Consider the following 13715-nt stretch of genomic DNA (forward strand, 5'->3'; position numbering starts at 1 on the left):
ATAATAGGTCTCTAATTAGTCATAGTACGCATGTATTCTTGCCTTAATAGTTGCCACAAACTCAATATGAAAAATACATGTGCATTTGCTAAAAAAAAGAATGCAAAAACTTTTTTTTTTTTTTTTTTTTTGCAAAAATACTTCCCTCCCCCCAACTAAAACATTGCATTGTCCTCAATGTAATAGATACAAGAAAATTATAAAGAAAGACAATAGAGAAAATAATATTGGAGAGAAGAGGAATACCTTGAGCTGTTGATATCCAGAAAATAAAACCTACAAAACTAGAAAAATAATCCTAACTAATATACACATACCTTTGCCTTCATGTTCAGTCATAAGAAGGCTTCCCCCAAAAAAAGGAGTCTTCTTTCATCTGCAAAATTCTCAAAGAAAGGTTTAAGTCTGTGTCCATTACCTTAAAAATTCTACCATCCCGTGGATTCTCAATCTCAACCGCCCATGTGGAAAAAACAGTTTTTATAATGTAAGGACCTGTCCATCTCGATCGCAAACTTACCGAGGAAACAGATGTAAGCGGGAATCATATAAAAAAACTTTTTGCAAAGGTTCAAAAGATTTTTTAAAAATTGATTTATCATGTAAGATCTTCATTCGTTCTTTGCAAATTTTAGGCATTGTCATAAGCATCTCTGCGAATCTCATTAAGCTCGTTTTAATTGCAATTTTCTAGCTAGACCGGCATCTTGTAAATCAAAATTCAATTTTCTAATTGCCCAATACGATTTATGGTTCTATTTCTACGGGCAAATGACACGCTTTTCCGTAGACTAGCCGGTAGGGAGACATGCCAAGATTGGTTTTGTATGCAGTACGATAAGGCCCATAATGCATCTGATAGTTTCAAGGACCAATCTTTCCGTGATGGGTTCACCGTTTTCTCTAAAATACGTTTGATCTCTCGATTGGCTAACTCTACCTGGCCACTGGTTTGCGGATGATATGGGGGTAGCAATTCTATGGGTGACACCCATATTTTTTCAATTAAGGTTTCGAAAGGCTTATTACAAAAGTGTTTTCCACCGTCACTAATTATGATTTTAGGCATCCCAAATCGTGAAAAAAATATTTTCTTTTAAAAACTTCAGGACAGATTTGTGATCATTGGTCTTACAAGCAACAGCTTCTACCCATTTGGACACATATTCGACACCGACTAAAATGTACTCATATCCAAAAGATGGTGGGAATGGGCCCATAAATCGATGCCCCAACAATCGAAAATTTCGATAATAGTAATGGGTTGAAGAGGCATCATTTACCTACGAGTTAGGACTTCCAATACGTTGACATGGATCACATGTTCTGCAGAACTCGTGGGCATCTTTGAACATAGTAGGCCAATAGAAACCACATTGCAAGACCTTTGCAACAGTTTTCTTAGAGGCAAAGTGTCCACCGCAAGCATCAGTGTGGCAGAAAGAAAGTATGCTTTGTATATCATGATCCGGTATGCATCGTCTAAAGATTTGATCATTGCAATATTTAAACAAATAGGGTTCGTCATAGTAATAATTCTTTACTTCGCGCAAGAAAAATTTTCTATCTGTCGACCCCCAATGCTCCGGCATCCGGCTTGTAACAAGAAAATTTACAATATCTGCATACCATGGTATACTAGAAAGTGCAAACAACTGCTCTTCAGGGAATGAGTCCTTGATGGAAAACTGTGGCACTGAATCATGAAAAACTAATCGTGATAAATGGTCAGCAACCACATTCTCTACTCCTTTTTTATCTTTGATAGTGATATCAAATTCTTGGAGTAGAAGTATCCATCGTATTAAGCGTGGTTGGCTTCTTTCTTATCCAACAAATATTTTAGTGCCGCATGGTCCGTGAAGATAACAATAGGAGCACCAAGGATATAAGAGCGAAATTTATCTAAGGCAAATACTTACTGCAAGCAATTCCTTCTCGGGTGGTTAGTGTAATTCATTTGAGCATCGTTTAAGGTTTTGCTTGCATAGTAAATGACATATGGCTTATTATCCTTGCGTTGTCCTAGGACAGCTCCTATCGCATAGTCGCTAGCGTCGCACATAATCTCAAAAGGTAATGACCAATCGGTGGTCGAACGATGGGTGCAGTGCTAAGCATAGACTTTAACTTCTTCGAATGCATCTTGGCAAGTTTCAGTCCAAGTTGAACGATGTATCAAGGGATAGGAGGTTACATAATGGTCGAGCTACGACACTAAAGTTCTTGATGAAACCTCCTATAAAATCCAGCGTGACCCAAAAATGATCTAACATCTCTAACCGTCTTGGGTGCAGGTTAGCTTAGCAATTAAATCAGTCTTAGCTCTATCTACTTCCATTCCTTTTGATGAAACAATGTGTCCTAGGACAATTCCCTTTGGCACCATGAAGTGACATTTCTCCCAATTCAGTATCAAATTCTTTTCTATACATCGAGCTAAGACTGCTTGTAAATGTGACAGGCAATCATCAAATGAGTCGCTCAAAAAATGGAGAAATCGTCCTATGAAACACTTCCAAAAAATTTCTCGTTCATGTCTTCAAAGATGCTGAGCATGCATCTTTGGAATGTTGCAGGTTGCATTACACAACCCCGAATGGCATTCGTGCGGAAAGCAAATGTGCCAAAAGGGACAAGTGAAGGTAGTCTTCTCTTGATCTTCCGGTGGAAATTTCAATTTGATAATATCCCGAATAGCCATCGAGAAAACAATAGAAATCTTGCCCTGGCAACCCTCGTCCAATACTTGGTCTAGGAAGGGTAGAGGAAAGTGATCCTTTCGTGTGGACCAAATTCAGCTTTCGGTAGTCAACCACATGCGCCAACTCGTCGGGACACGAGTTGGAACTAATTCACCTTGTTTCATTTTCTACTACCGTCAAACCCGATTTCTTAGGAACGACTTGAGTAGGGCTTACCCACTTGCTGTCGAAAATTGGGTAAATAATAGCCCACGTCAAGCAACTTTGACTATTAAAAGACTAAATTAAGAAAAGATAAAATAGATCTTGATAAGATTCTTGCATAATTAGAAGTAAAAATCACCTTTATCATTTATTTGCTTTACGAGCGTTATTTTCTATCAAATGAATGTGTAGAACACACTCTTGTGTGGTTATTTCATTAAAAAGGGAGATCTATGTAAAATAACCACCATACTTAAAAATACACATTACATATATGATAAAGCAATATGAGATTTGATACAACCATCAAAAACTTAATATATAAAAAGCTTTAAGTAAACTTTTTGATAGAAAGCAATAGTGATAAATCTATGGATCAAAAAGAAGAATTTGTAATATTTTATTTTGCTCAAAGAATGCATTGATGACATCAGTTTTGGTTCTACTAATGAAGAGTTATATGAAGATTTTACTTAGCTCATGTAGGGTGAGTTTGAAATATGTGTGAATGAATGAATTAACATCTTCTCTCAAACTCCAAATTAAGACAAACAAGAAAGGGGATCTTCATTGACCAATGTTAGTCCACAAGAACACTCTTATAGAAGATTGGCATGAAGAAGGTACATCTAAGACCCCATCTTGTAGAATTTGAATAGGATGAGCAAAGTAGATCTATTGTTTAAAGTTGTATTGAAGATTGATAGAATAATTATTTCATCATACAGCTAATAGACCAGAATGTATGCTCATTATGTGCACTTGGGCAAGACTTCAATCTAACTTTAATGAATCTTATTTTATTGATAACAAATAAATCATAATCTGAATTTTTGATAGAAACAACTGTTTAAGATAAAATTGATTAAAACTTAGCTAAAATATCTTATTGATAATTATCTTAAACAAATAGAATCTAAACTAAATTATTTTTGAAAATAAGAATTGAATTAACCTTGATAAATCTTTTATTGCCTCACATGCTTGTCCTTGAACTATCTTGGTTAATGAAACTATCTCTTTAGTTCAAGTGAAATGTGCTTGCTTATATTTAGGCAATCTCTTGAGTAAAGTGATTCAACATTTGATTATTGTCATATCTTATGATTGAGTCATCTAGTTTAAATAAAAATATGTTGGTTGAATGTTTTGTATCTTGAAGAAACTAATGACCTTCTTTCAAGAAAGAAAAGGAGTTTGTTAATAATGCAGGATCCTTGAGCAAGAAAATGAGAGATCTCAACTTGAAGGATATCCTCCATGTAAGATACAATAAACATTCACATGCAAACAAGAGAGAAGGACCTTCTTCAGCCAAAAGTTCATACATAAGACATCTAGTAGGTATTTGACTGAAGAATGCAGAATGAAATGGTAATTCTAGATACTTCTCTCATAAATTAATTGAGCAAAGTCAATAACTTAAATCTTATTATGGCATGATTAAGGTCTTTAATTATTAATTGTTGATATCATGTCTATAATTGATTGAATTATACTTTTAGAGATTGTTTCATGGTTTGCCCAAATTAGAAAATATCTTTGCATATGTCATAACCATGAAATACACAAGTTTATGCTTAAAATTTTGATCTAAATAACTTGTGTGAAATTAATGAATCCATGAGCATAATGAAAATGTTGTTTGCATGATACACATATATATATGATGCACAAGATCAATTCTTTATTCTGCTCTTTCATGTAAATTACTTGAGAATAAACAAAAAGAGAGAGAGATAAAGAGAAGAAAATGAATATTATTCAAGAGGTGTAGAATCTAAGCAAAGGCAAATACTCTAATCTTAAGGAAAGGTAAAACAACATAATATATTCGGGACTTTTGGAAGGGATAAAATCCACAATTAATTACACTAAAATAGGGAGAATTTGAAGTAAACATTTTAACCTTTCTATATTGCTCATCATAGGGATGGTGCCAATGGGGAGGCTAGTGGTAGCTACCCGGCACTATTTGACCCAACTATTCGGTGTAGGGCCATATTAGGGACGGCACAAAAGGGAGGCTAGTGGTAGTACCTCGTGCCCCTTCCCAACTCCACCGGATAGGGAGCAAATAGAGTATAGAGCATAAGAAAGTAAAATGAAAGACAAAGTAAATGAAAGTATATAAGAAGAATCCAGTTTTTTTTTATCACTTGAAAACATAATTTAAGGATGAAATCAATGCAAGATAATATTTAAATAGGAAGAGTTTATTTGAAAAAGAATTGATTTTGATCCTTGACATGCATGTTCTTATTATTTTAATGTATGACTTAACACTTAATATAGTGTGCATATGGTATGATGTCTTGATTTATGGGTTCTCAATATTTTGTAATGCTCCATGCTTGGACAACTTGATTGAATGTTTGGAATATTACATAAAATTTTTGTTTGGCATTATTGAAAAGAAATTTTCAGATTGGTTGTTAACAATCATCATTAAAACCTGAAAGTTGAATAAAGGAGAAGAGAAGGATATCTCTATTTAGGGAAAATAAATTGATTCTGTTCTATCCTTCAACTTGCCTAAATTTGGTATATAATGTTCAAATTCGTACCAAAACTCAACATTTAATACAAAGATTCTGAATATGCTCTTATATGTTTGAAATATGTATTTCAATCGTAATGATTTAAGATGAGCCTATAATGTGGAAGATACATATCTCAAATTATGATTTTGAAAGCCTCAATTGAAAATCCTATGTAATTCAGAATCTGATTTTGTATACAAGCTTAAACTCAATATGATTTCTAAATAAAATCTTAATGTAAGAAAAACAGAATTTAATTCTGATGCCTTTGGTTGATTGCTCCGATACGCATCCGAAATATATCATTTCTTATCTTCAAAGTGTACTAATATTGGTCCAAATGACGTGTCTTTCGATGATCTTGATTGCAAACAAAAATTCTAAATATATGATTTTATTTTGATATTAAAAAGATTTAGTGTGTTTCATGAATACATTGGTGAAAAACTATGATTAAGAAATTGAGTTCTATAAATATATATACCTCAATGATCATCTATATGTTTTCTCTCCTACATTCTTAAAGATTTCCATCAGAATATCAATAGAGTGAATGATCTTAAAACTAGAAATATTTTAGTTCACTCAAATGACTCTAAAAGAAAGAAAATGTAAATGCTTTTGAAAGAAATTGAGCTTCAATTGAATCATTTTCTGATTAATACTTTTATACATTTTCTCTAAGATTAGGAGAAAGCATAACTTGTTCTTAAAGGATTAGAAAGAGTGATTACTATAAATTCTGAATAATTCTAGATCACTCTACATTCTTGATATTACAGAATTTCAGTGTTATTCACGTTTATCACTAAAATCTGAAATTCAACAATTTAAAATGATTAAAGAAGAATGCATCTTTTGAGGGGGAGCTTTAGATATTCAGTATCCTATCCCAAAGACACTTTATTTTGATGCATACTTTGAATTTTATGGATTGATTTTGATGAACCTCCTTATATTGCAAGACATGCTTTAGTTACCTTGAGATGAGTTCTATAAAGGTTGTCTTATCTCAAACCTTGAGTCTTATGAAAATAAGCTGAAACTTATAGAAAATATATTTTTGAGATTGACAATTTTGTTGAACATTATCTTAGGATTCTAAACTCTTAAATGGAATGACCAATTGAGGGGGAGAAAGAAAATTTCAGAAGGAGAGGTCTTATGGAACTTAATTACATGATCCTAATACTCTCCAATATGTATCATCTGAAATTTAAATCTGAAAATCTTTATGATACACCTTGAGGCGTGTTATTTGGTTAGTATATCTTATGCATCACTCATGAACCAAATTACAAATCTTAAGAGCCTCTAATTTAATAAAACAGGGGGAGAACAATGTATTAAATTTTCTTGAGTATCTCTTAGAAAATCTATTTTGAACCTCACTAATGAGTTTTAATTGGCTTGCTCTTTAGAACTTCTATTTTGTGCCAATTCATTATTTTATGTATCAAATTGTGCTTATTTTCTAAAGGAATAAAAGAAAGTCTTTAAAAGAGCTCAAAGATGTATCAAAAATTGCATAAACTCATATTTTGGTATTTGTGCCCCAATGCTCTTATTATCATAAAAGAACTTTGAAGTCATTAAGAATTAATGATCCAACATGATGATATGTTTTTCCAAATATATAAGTTTTGATCTTTTACTCTGAAAATTAATTAAATTGCTCTCATGTTGATAAAATACTTAATAGATTGGGCAAAAGGTCTTAAATGAACAAGCTTTCATACTTAGTGAAGAGAGGTTAGATTTCCACTCAGATTTCCACTCATACTTAGTGAAGAGAGGTTAGAAAACTATCTGTGGTATCAAATTAAAAAAACCTCTTGAATTCACACTCGATGTGTTCTGCTCTGATCTTTGTACTTAATGTTTCACTATCTTTTTGATGTTGTCAAAAAGGGGGAGAAATATCTAAGTATATGCTATATACTCAGAATGCTTTATTACTTTGAATTGAATACAAATCAGCTTAAAATTTAAATATGTTGATTGTGTTAAGCTGATTAAATCTAAAGCATTATCATGAAGTATATTTTTAAATATATATGTTTTCTACTTTATGCAACTTACCTATGTATTACTTCTAGAATCAATATCTTTTATATTGCATATACTCCAAGTTTTGTCATCATCAAAAAGGGGGAGATTGATGACCCAAAGATTGATTCATAGATTGATTTTGATGATCACAAAACCTTGAAGTATAGATACTAATGTTTATGTTGCAAGGAGAAAGATATTTATTTTGCAAGGAACATAGCAAGTTGGAAGAACACAAGAAGGCCTCCAAAGCTCTCAAGTTGGAAGAAAGCTACAATTTATTGGCCCAAGCTTAAAGTTCAAAGGATTCAATTTGGAAGAGTAAAATCAAAGAAAAAATTCAAAAGAATAGTCTTTGAGTCGACTCCTAGGAGTTACAGGCAGAAAAGTCAGAGAGCAGTTTTCGGGTCTGAGATTCGAGTCGACTCCAGTGGAACGCGAGTCGACTCCGATGGTTGGTAGGTCGACTCCAAAGAAAGCAAGAGTCGACTCTCAGCAGAACACAAAGAAAAAGTCAGAGAGCATTTTTGGGACTCTGAGATTCGAGTCGACTCCCGCATTGCACGAGTCGACTCCGAGACTCCGCGACCATCAACAGACAGAAAACCAAGTTACTGCCTCTGAGATTCGAGTCGACTCCCAGACAGCTCGAGTCGACTCCAAGACAGCTTCACATCAAAAAGGCAGAAGACCAAGTTTCGCAAACTGAGAGCCGAGTCGACTCCAAGGAAGTTCGAGTCGACTCCAAGACTGGACGAGCCAAAAGACAGAGGATCGGGAGTTCGGGCTCTGAGATTCGAGTCGACTCCCAGGACAGTCGAGTCGACTCGAGAGGATAAAATTCAAAATTGGATCCACGGACTTCAGTGGATGAGCCGACTCCGAAATTGCCAAGTTAGCTCCAGAAGTTGGCGAGTCGACTCCGGGTTAAGACGAGTCGACTCCCAGTCGAGGATGCACCATAATTCAAATTTGGAATAGTGGCCGAGTCGTCTCCAGTAAAGCACGAGTCGACTCCTGCAACAGGCGAGTCGACTCCTGATCGCGCGAGTCGACTCCGATCCCAACGGTAATATTGTCAGGAAGTGCAGACTGTGTCCAACGGCTCTATTTTTGTCTCTAACGGCTATATTCTTATTTCCACGCCATCTAAAGCTATAAAAACAAGAAGAGAGCTAGGGGAGAACTTATGGAAGTGGGAGAGATCATCTAGGAAAGAGATCTCAAAGAGATTGCAAAGGAAATCTCCCACAAGCACAAAAGGGCCATCCAAAACGAAATAGAGAGAAGAAGAGCATCCAAGTGAATCCGAAAGCTTCCTCTCCATCCGTGTGCTGCCTCGGGGATCCTCTACTTCATGCCAAATCAGAGGAGGATTAAGTAAAGAAGAAGCCGAGCTCCTCCATCTTCAAAACTCGTTTGAGGGCTTCTCTTTACTCTATTTGTTTATATTGTCATATCTGCTTGTTTAAGAAGCTTTGATTTGTTTTTATTCTTTGTTTTAATATCTTGTAACTTGATTCAATCAAGAGATTGAATCAAGGGGTTAAAGGTTTGTTGGTGAGCCAAAGGGAAAACCAACGGGATTAAGGTTTGTTGGTGAGCCAAAGGGAAAACCAACGGGGTTTAGGTTTGTTGGTGAGCCGAGGGTAAAACCAACGTGTAAGGGTTTGATTGTGAGCCCGGGAAAACAATCGGAGTGGTTCTAGTCGGTGAGCCTGGGAAAACCGACCGAGTTCGTTGTGCGCTCGTAAAACAACAAGTTGGGTTGTGAGCTTGTAAAACAACCGGCTGTAATCGGTAGGATTATAGTGAAATTCCCAAGAGGTCTTGGGGAGTGGATGTAGGTGCTGGGGTGCACCGAACCACTATATGTCCTTTGTGTTTGTAATGCCTCTAGTTATTGTCTAACTAACATACTTACTTACTTAGATAAATTGCTTGCTTAATTCTTATCCGCACATCTTTTAGTTGCAAGCATATTTAATCAAGTCGAAGTCTATACATCAAAACCTTGCTAAGTTTAACTTTCACTGTGTATCTATACAACTTAGCATAGTTAATCAAAAAGTCTTAGAAGTAGCATAAAAATTTTAAAAGACCCAATTCACCCCCCCTCTTGGGTTGTATCTACTGGGCAACAAAATGACATATGGCTTATTATCCTTGCGTTGTCCTAGGACAGCTCCTATCGCATAGTCGCTAGCGTCGCACATAATCTCAAAAGGTAATGACCAATCGGGTGGTCGAACGATGGGTGCAGTGCTAAGCATAGACTTTAACTTCTCGAATGCATCTTGGCAAGTTTCAGTCCAATTGAACGATGTATCAAGGGATAGGAGGTTACATAATGGTCGAGCTACGACACTAAAGTTCTTGATGAACCTCCTATAAAATCCGGCGTGACCCAAAAATGATCTAACATCTCTAACCGTCTTGGGTGCAGGTAGCTTAGCAATTAAATCAGTCTTAGCTCTATCTACTTCCATTCCTTTTGATGAAACAATGTGTCCTAGGACAATTCCCTTTGGCACCATGAAGTGACATTTCTCCCAATTCAGTATCAAATTCTTTTCTATACATCGAGCTAAGACTGCTTGTAAATGTGACAGGCAATCATCAAATGAGTCGCCAAAAATGGAGAAATCGTCCATGAACACTTCCAAAAATTTCTCGTTCATGTCTTCAAAGATGCTGAGCATGCATCTTTGGAATGTTGCAGGTGCATTACACAACCCGAATGGCATTCGTCGGAAAGCAAATGTGCCAAAAGGACAAGTGAAGGTAGTCTTCTCTTGATCTTCCGGTGAAATTTCAATTTGATAATATCCCGAATAGCCATCGAGAAAACAATAGAAATCTTGCCCTGCAACCCTCTCCAATACTTGGTCTAGGAAGGGTAGAGGAAAGTGATCCTTTCGTGTGACCAAATTCAGCTTTCGGTAGTCAACACACATGCGCCAACTCGTCGGGACACGAGTTGGAACTAATTCACCTTGTTCATTTTCTACTACCGTCAAACCCGATTTCTTAGGAACGACTTGAGTAGGGCTTACCCACTTGCTGTCGAAAATTGGGTAAATAATACCCACGTCAAGCAACTTGAGGACTTCTGTCTTAACCACATTTCTCATTGTAGGATTTAACCTTCGTTGCATTTGCCTTGTGGTTTTGGCATTGTCCTCCAAATATATCCGGTGCGTGCAAATTAAGGGGCTAATTCCCTTCAAATCGGCAATAGACCATCCTAAGGCTCCTTTATGATTCTTTAGAACACCAAGTAATTTTCTTTCTTGGTCATGATTAAGATCAGACGAGATAATTATAGGGTAAGTGTCCTCGGGTCCAAGAAAGGCATACTTGAGTTCCTTCGGTAAGGGTTTCAATTCGAGCTGGGGTGCTTGCTCACGGGATGGTACTATTTTCATCTCTCGAGGCGACAACCTCTCAAATTCTCCTACTTTTGGTCTCCACCCATTGACCATCTTGATATCCAGATTATCCACAATAGGTGTGACTGACAAATCATCGTCATCGGTTCCATTAGGACACCAATCAATTAAGCTATCATTGGATGGGTCGTTAATTGCTTTAGCTAACAAATATTCTTCTGCGATGGTTTCAACCCAATCAACCTCCTTACTCTCTTCGGAATCATTTGGTTGTTTGCACACATTAAATATGTTCAGTTCTAAGGTCATATTACCAAAAGAAAGCTTCATGACGCCTTTCCTACAATTAATCAATGCATTAGAAGTTGCAAGGAATGGACGTCCTAAAATGACCGGAATCTGAGACTGTGAGTTCGAAGCCGGATGTGTGTCCAATACAATAAAATCGACAGAAAAGTAGAACTTGTCTACTTGGACTAATACATCCTCGATAATCCCCCTTGGAATTTTAACTGACCTGTCAGCTAATTGCAAAGTGACGGAGGTTGGCTTCAACTCACCTAAATCAAGTTGCTCATATACAGAATATGGCAATAAATTCACACTCGCCCCTAAATCTAACAATGCTCGCTCTATCCTAAAGTCACCTATGATGCATGAGATGGTTGGGCAACCTGGATCTTTATATTTAGGGAGAATGTTGTGCTGCAAAATAGCACTCACATTTTCAGTTAAAAATGCCTTCTTCTTAACATTTAATCGGCGTTTGACAGTACACAAGTCCTTCAAAAATTTGGCATATGAGGGTACTTGTTTGATTGCATCAAGAAGAGGTATGTTGATTTTTACTTGTTTAAAAAGCTCAAGAATTTCAGAGTTAGGTTCGAGCTTTTGCAACGGCTTTAACCGTTGTGGAAAAGGTGGAGGAAAAGGACATTCAACTTTCTTAGTAGAAGTTGGGACCTCAACTTCTTCTTTGTCCCTTTCATCAACTTTGGGAGCATCAGAATTAGAAGTGACTTGCGATCTCAATTGGACGGTTTGATCAATGACTTTCCCATTACGCAAAGTCATGATGCTTTTTGCATGCTCTGTATGTGAACTAGAGGAAGCCGTATTATTACTACCGTGCACTTGTGGGTTAGGTTGGGGTTGAGCTGGAAGCTTACCCTTCTCTTGGGTACTTAGGACGGTAGTCAACATTGACAATTGGTTCCTTATGTCTTCAAAATTTCGAGTATTTTGAGCATTGATATTAGCTTGACCTTGTAGAAAAGTTTGTATGGATTGCAAGGTATCCTCGATATTTGGCTTTTGAGAGGGTGGTGATGCAAAAGTAGGATGTGCAGGTGAAGGAGCTGAATGGTGTGACTGTTGAGGATGATCATTTCTCCACCTAAAGTTCGGATGATTCTTCCAACCAGGGTTATAGGTATTCGAGTATGGATCGTTATAAGGCTTTTGGTAGGAGTTCATAGCATTTGCTTGATCGTGCAAGACTTCTTTAAATGCCGGTATGGTGGGGCAATCTGTAGTGGTATGACCCGACATATCGCAGATACCACAACACTCGTTTCTAACCTCTATAGTTTTGACAGGCTCAGCCTTCCTAAGCTCAATTTCTTCTACCTTCCTAGTGAGGGCTGCCATTTTAGCATGAAGATCATCCTCAGTTCTGAGGTTGTAAAGGCCTCCCTGTACAGAGCTAGTAGGCTTAGGCAAAGACTTGTTGTTTCTATCCCCGTTATCCCAAAGTTGGGCAGTCTCAGCAAGGGAATCCAAATATTCCCACGCCTCATCAGGGTGTTTTTCTAAAAATCTACCATTGCACATGGTCTCTACAAACTGTTTCAACTGGGGAGATAAACCTTCATAATAGAAACTAATGGTTCTCCAAGTTTCGAACCCGTGATGAGGACATGAGAGAAGAAGGTCTTTAAATCTTTCCCAACACTCATAAAATGTTTCATTATCTTTTTGTTGGAAATTGCTGATATGTCTTTTCAAAAAGTTGGTCCTTTGCGTGGGGAAGAACTTCTTTAAAAATTCTCTCTGCATATCTTGCCAAGTTCTTATTGATCTAGGTCGCAACGAGTTTAGCCATGTTTTGGCCTTATCCTTTAGAGAGAAAGGGAACAATGTCAACTTGAGGACATCCTCGGTGACATTTGGCACTCTAAATGTAATGCTCAATTCTTCAAAATCCTTTAAATGAAGATACGGACTCTCGGACTCTAACCCGTGGAACTTGGGCAGCAATTGGATTACCCCGGGTTTGATGTCAAAATGTCCTACATTATCAGGAAAAATTATGCATGAAGGTTGACTAGTCCTAGCCGGTTGTAGGTATTGTCTTAGGGTCATAACATTGGGTTCTCGTTCTCGATTGTGGTGACTTCCCGCATCTTCATTTAAATCAGCCATCTCACAAGGTGTGAGATACTGCGAAGGAATTTCAAGGGTATGTCCTAAGGGATGATCTAAAGTTGTACGACTTAATCGACCGGTGTCGTCCCTATTCCACTTTAGCATGCAAAATATTTTCCTTTTTTTTTCTTTTTTAAATATAAGTACTAACTAAAGATACCCTAAAACAAAAGTCTATTCACAATCAAACATGCAACAAAACATTACACCTCAATTTCTAATGTTTTTCTTAAATTTCTAGACAGCTCCTAACTGGTTTGAAGAGGACACCTAAGCCTCCAATCCGGTCTAATGAACCGAGTTGACCAGGTAAGCTCCCAGGTAAGTGGAGGGGTCACGATGCGTTCGCAAAGGTCCCACTTAAAACCCACTTGCCTCGAACAGATGAACTG

The 13715-nt window shown here is 36.8% G+C and overlaps 1 non-coding gene and 1 pseudogene across 1 annotated transcript; one reads left to right on the plus strand and one right to left on the minus strand.

Annotated features, from left to right (window-relative positions):
• Positions 1-330: 330 nt before the first annotated feature.
• LOC120107083 overlaps positions 331-13715 on the minus strand; it is a 28079-nt pseudogene continuing 14694 nt past the window's right edge.
• On the plus strand, positions 12800-12908 carry LOC120107084. Its single transcript, XR_005509034.1, has one exon. It is a non-coding gene; the product is annotated as a small nucleolar RNA R71 (small nucleolar RNA).

Source organism: Phoenix dactylifera, unplaced genomic scaffold (genome assembly GCF_009389715.1).
Source record: "Phoenix dactylifera cultivar Barhee BC4 unplaced genomic scaffold, palm_55x_up_171113_PBpolish2nd_filt_p 000759F, whole genome shotgun sequence".
NCBI classification, from domain to species: Eukaryota; Viridiplantae; Streptophyta; class Magnoliopsida; order Arecales; family Arecaceae; genus Phoenix; species Phoenix dactylifera.